This window comes from Corvus brachyrhynchos, unplaced genomic scaffold (assembly GCF_000691975.1).
Source record: "Corvus brachyrhynchos isolate BGI_N302 unplaced genomic scaffold, ASM69197v1 scaffold89, whole genome shotgun sequence".
In the NCBI taxonomy this organism is placed as follows: domain Eukaryota; kingdom Metazoa; phylum Chordata; class Aves; order Passeriformes; family Corvidae; genus Corvus; species Corvus brachyrhynchos.
In genome coordinates this window covers 2,713,508-2,719,512 of record NW_008246063.1, presented here as the reverse complement: position 1 = coordinate 2,719,512, position 6,005 = coordinate 2,713,508, and positions in this window count along the sequence as shown.

The window sequence follows — 6,005 nt, the reverse complement described above, 5'->3', positions numbered from 1 at the left end:
CATTTCCACCTCTAAATACAATCAATCAAGAGAGGCCTTCCCTGAGAAGACAGGATTTGGGCAGTCTCCAAGCTATCCAAAACATCAAGGGGTTGGTACTGGGCTTTGGTCTAGGCTGCTGTCTAATGAACTTCAGGAATGAATTTATAAGGATCCTTCTCTGGAGAGATGCTGACTGTGGGATCAAAGGATGGATGAGCCAACGGCTGGGCTCTGGCCCAAGGCTTTAATGCCATGCCTTACTCCCATATGGACTTCCCCTGGGCAAGTCCCTTGGGGGAATCTGTTTAACTAATATGCAGCAATTTCTACTTTTCTCCATCTGTAGACAAACAAGCACTTCTAGGCCTGTTTTAGAGTCATCTTTTGGAGGAGATGGAAATAAAACTGCTGTAAACAAAAAGCTTTGCTGCTATTTTGCTCCTGGGTACTTGAACCATATAGAGGGAAATTTGTTTGGTTGCTTTAAGGACATGTCAGGAAAGTCGTATTAAGGTCTACTGAGGGATAAAAGAGAAGCCAAGGGGTCTCCTGCAAGGCCTTCAAGAATGTTTCTTTTGGGACTGGAGCTCAGACTAGTCCTTGCTCTTTGGCTTTTCCTACTGAGGAGAGCACAGGTGATATGCTCGGAGGAGATATGTTTGGGTCAGAGTTCTTGGCACATGGTGTGTGGCTCTTGGGGATGGTCCTGTGCAGGGCCAGGAGTTGGACACGATGATCCTTGTGGATCACTTCCAACTCAGGATATTTTATGATTCCATTATTCTGCTACCTTCTCATTGTGATGGCAGAAGTTCCTCTCTGTGAGCTTTCCCTGGGATTGCTGTGAGGTTAACATTCTCCTCCGTGTAAACTCAGCTTTATTTCATCTGATAGGCTCTTCCTTGTTGCAGAGCAGCTGGAAAAAAGAACCTCAGTCCTGAGGTGGGCTCTTAGCTCTGAACACAGGTGTGAAGGAAAAGCAAAATCACTTGTGTTAGAACTCAGACCCATACCTCCATACCTAAATTAATCTGATCTCTGACACTATAGCAAAGAATCATGAAGAAGGACAGTTTCATGAACTAAGACCTTGATATCCTGCCAGCACTGGTTGCTTATAAGAACACTTAGAGAAAGTCATATCTCTGCCAGGGAAGTTTGGGTGCTTTTTGACTGATTTGAATAAGAAGGAATCAGAAGGATGAGAAGTGTATGGGTCATCATCCCATGATGTATTTGAAAGATGTGTAGATGTGACACTTAGGGACATAGTGGTGGCCTTGAAATTGCTGGGAGAAGGGTTGAACTTGATGATCTTGTAGGTCCTTTCCAGCCAAATGATCCTATGATTCTATGGTTGCAGTGGATATTCTCCCTTGCATCCCTATTAGGTCCCGATAGCCGAACAGGGCCCACCACAAAGCACTGAAACACTGCAGTGAAGTGATCGATCATTTCTTGTGCTTGGAGACATGGCTGCAATCCCAGTCTGCCTTGCCTGGGATGCCCTGCAGAGCATGGGACATGTGCTGTGATGTGACATTTCAGGTGGCACCGTCTGTCATAAGCATCACCCAGCACTTCCCATGACAATCCTGCTCGTCATGCAGCTGGCATTTACAATGGGTGCTGATACGAGTCCATGAGCACCCACACCACACCAGATCCCCTCCTGCATCCCCAGCACCCTCTTCCCAAGGGTGTAGGGATAAAGACACTCTTCCTTTTTCCCAGCACACAGGAGGCCTTCCTGTCTTCTACTGTAAGACCAAAAAAAAAAAAAAGCTCTGATGAATGTGGGGAGATCACCCTCATCCCTTTCCTGGGCCTCACCATGGGAAGGTGCTAAGGTGCTCTGCTTTAAAGCTTTTTCTTCCTAAAATGGGAGTCTTTCAGCTCTGATCCAAGCACTGGCATCCTCCCCAGAGCTCCTGTTTTGGGACTAATTGTGTCCAGAAGAGGAAAAGCAAGCCAGCCTTCCCTTGTTTTCCTGTCATCATTTGCTGGGTATCATGTCCCTGCATTGCCTGTCTGTTTTCCCCTGTCCTACCTTCCTTATCCTTGTTCTTAGTAGCCCTGCCCTTCATGGAACTAAGTTGGTTGTTTAACCTGTTGAGTCCCTGTCCTTCCTGTCCTCCTTTATTACTTTGTGGCTTAGGTTCCTCTGCAATGCCTTCCTCATCTTCCTCTGACCCAGAGTAGCTGGGGAGATCAGATCTGTCCTCTCCCAAATTCTTGCCCAGAGCCACTCCTGCCCTTACACCTGGAAGACAGGTGCAGAAGAGGCAGAGTGACCTGTGCTCATATCCCTAACGTGGCAATTCCACTTCCCTCAGCCTTTCTGCTCACAGAGCCCACACCTGCTAGCAGTGCTTATTAATGCTGATTAGCCTGACTAATGTGATTCTTGTGCACACATCTTAGAGAGACCAAAGCCCAGAGGGACAAGGAAGGAAGAAATTGCCCTTGCACATGGCTGTGCTCTTTCCTCTTGGCAGGTGCTTGTGGAGGGAGGGCAGAGCTTGCTTGGAGCCCAGGAGGAAGCTAGGCTGCCATAGCTCCCTAAGCCTAATAGGCCTAATAGGCTCCCCCACATTGCAGTCAGGGACTCATTTTCTGGTGCAGAATTGGAGATCTTCAGCTTTGCTGGGTCCTGATATATTTGCAGTGTGACTGAGGGCTGGATAGTCTGCAGCTTTGCCTTGCTACTGTTTTCTGGGCTGTAACACGAAAACCTTGCAAAGACAGAAGCGCTTTGAATCATGGGCTGTCCTGTATGTAATGCAGGTGAGAGACACAGCAGGAAGAGAAAGAAATTCAACTGTTTCTGGATACTCATCCCCTGGCATGTCAACAGACTGCAAATATCTGTGTGTTGTGACTCAGGCTCAGGGTTAGCAGAGATTTTGTATCCCAGGCATGACCGAGATCCCAAGAAATACATGAGAGATTTTACACAGTCTTTCTCTGCTGGCCTCTGGGCAGCTGGTAGAAGAGGATATTTCTAATTCACTTTATAGGATTTTAGATGCGCAAGAGAAGCACAACACATCAAAGAGGAATGAATGCTGTAATTCCCTGAAAGGTCGGGGCTTTTTACGGAGCTCTTTATGGCTTTTAAGCTCTTTAGGGAATGCATTCTGTCTACCACAGACTCTGTGGTGGTAGTATGGCATGCAATGCCCATCCATCTCGATTACTATTTCAGCCTCTGGGGAATGATCCAGATCCTCAAAGACTGCTAAGTACTGGATTTAATTTGAAATCATCGGGAATTTCGCATCTAAATCTTTAAATACTCTGCATGAAAGACTGCCCTGCAAAAGCTGACTTGTGTGTGCTTTACCTTTGCAGTCTCGGCATGTTTTTAATGATGCATGGAATCACTCACATTGCCCTTGGAAGCTGCTATATTTTGACATGTGTAGCTGTTGTCATTAGAGAAAGGGCAGGTTGGGGTAGGAACGGGACAATTCCAATTCCTCTTGGTGATCACTAAGAGGCAACCCAAGGAGATACACTGAGCAGAGGGATGGTGCAGATCGAGGGGTGAGAGACCTTGCCCCAGTCTCCAGAAACACAGAGAACTGAGGTATGCTTCAGCAGCAATGGGAACTGGCTGGTGGAAGGTGCCCCCCAAAACTGTACTGTTTGGGGAAATACTTCTGATGATAGCTTAGTTTTTCGTTCTGGTTTTCGACTTTGTGCCCTGAGCACAAATGGGTGATTTAAAATAGGATAGAAGTTTAGCAAGTACTGCACCCTGAGGAAAAGCAAGATGTGTAAACAGTATGGATTAAATAGTGAGCTCAAAAAGTCACAAAAAAGGAGGTTAGTTTGTGAAAAATTTGACCTCTTTCCTATTTTTGGAGGCTGTGTCCTTGATAAGGGACCAGACCCTGTTCTGGAGCTGGTATGAAATGAAGAAGGACCACTGAAAGCTCTGGATAAGGCAATAGGCATTAAAAATAAAGAGAATTATCCAGTCTCAGGAGGCTTTTATAGGGAGTGAATAATACACTGACGGTAAGGGGAATTCAGACTACCACAAGAGAAGTTTACAGCAGACAGACAGAGCTTTGACTGAGATGCTGTTTAGGAACTTAAAAAAATCTAAGCAAATAATCTTAGAGATTTTATACTGACCTCAAATGAACAACTGCACTGAGAAAGATGTTAAGACATTTCTGTATATGGCAAAAATACTGTTGATAGCAAGAGAATGGGAGGTGTGAATCTCTGGGTTGTTGGAACAAAGAAGCTAAAATAAGCTGTGCACAGGGCCTGCACATTTCCTCCTCTTTCTCTGAGTAGCCTTGGCAAAAGAGTGCTGTTAACAACTCTGTATATGTGACACACATTTTCATTACAAATAGCTTGGGAGGCATGAAAATATCTGAGCGTTTGTGGTGGGTTGGTGGGCTTGAGTTTTCGGGAGTTTGCAGGGAAGTGCAGACCTCTGAGGCACAAAATGACTTTCTCCAAAGGAGGGGTTGGTGGAAAATGGTGGCAGAAATTTGAAGTGGCCAGCCTGGCTGAGAAGTCAGAGCTTGATCCATGTGTGCGTCATTTGACTGATGTTGGCTGTGAGGTGCCTGTATCAGTGATTTGCAGATGAATAAGGAAATAGATGAGGCAGAAGGAAACCACAGTACAGTTGGGCCCTGGGAAGGGAAATGATGATGAGGACAACAGTCTTACCTCCCATGGGATAGTGCCACAGTATTGGTGGCCCTCATCACCACCTCCTGGAAGGAAAATCCTCTACAAAGGAATAAGGGTCCCAGCAGAAGGGCACTGAGTCAGCTGTATTGCTCAGGAAAGAGGTCGCATGCTTGGCCATGGCAATTACTGGCAATTACAGACTCCACTGTCTGGAATAGGTACTGGAGCACCCCATTCCCTGTATTGCAGTGATACTGACGGTTCAAATTTTAGTCCCATTGGATTGGGCAGGGAAAAAGGTCAGGTGAAACATATATGCGTTGCAAGAGGCAAACTCTTGCAAACCCCATTGCAAGAGGCAGTGTGAGGCATTGTTTATGTTGTGTTCCTGTGGCATGGAGATGGCCGTACCACAGGTCCCAAGGAAGCAGAGTACTCCAGGATGCTCTAGCTTGGACCAATGCTTGCTCTTCTGACTGGTTACACCAGTGAGTGCCAGGAAAAGCTGATCACTAGACTTGATGAATTCGTGGTAGTCTTCCAGTTGGAGTGGCCATGGACATGTGAGTGAGGTGTGGAGCAACAACAACAGTTACTGCTGTTCACCCACAGGTTTTGCACTTTTCCTAGGATAATTTTATTTTTTTGCATTTGCATTGTTTCATTGATATAATGTTGTCTAAAACATTCCCCCACCATTATGGCTAGAATTTTGCAGCATCCTTAGCCTATTTAAACCTTTAAGAGCCTTTAAACATGGCTCTTTGAAACATCCTAGTGAGTTTGTACTGGGGTGAATTTCAACCTAGATGCCTGCAACAGATTCTTTTTCTGTGCTTGGAAGTATCAACGTTTGAGTGACTGAGTGGATGGGCTGATGGGGGAATTAGAACAGCAAGCCCTGATGTTACAACATGACAGGAAGAAAAACCAAACCAGAATAGTATAGCATCATAGTCTGGTTCTGGTTTTCATCTTGGCTGTTCCTCGGGGAAACAGAGCAGAGCAGCAGAGTTTGCTGGGCTGCATGTTCATTTTCACAGATTTTTGTACACTCATCTGCAATTCAGGGGATTTAGTGATCCAAATACAGGTGGAGCATATCCTTAACCTCTCCCCAACACAGACAATGTTTATGAAAATATATGTATGTTTTCTTATAGCTGTCTCATAGCCAAGAGATGCTTGACTTCATCTCTTCCCTGAGAAGGTTCAGACTTTTTCAGGAACAAATGAGTAGTCACTAGTGATATGTGGGTTAGAATACTTTCTTTCCCATTCCATTGGCATCTAAAATCTTTGTAGTGGATAGCTCTGGAAGCATCCCTCTTGTCCTTTATTCATAAGCACATGCCCAA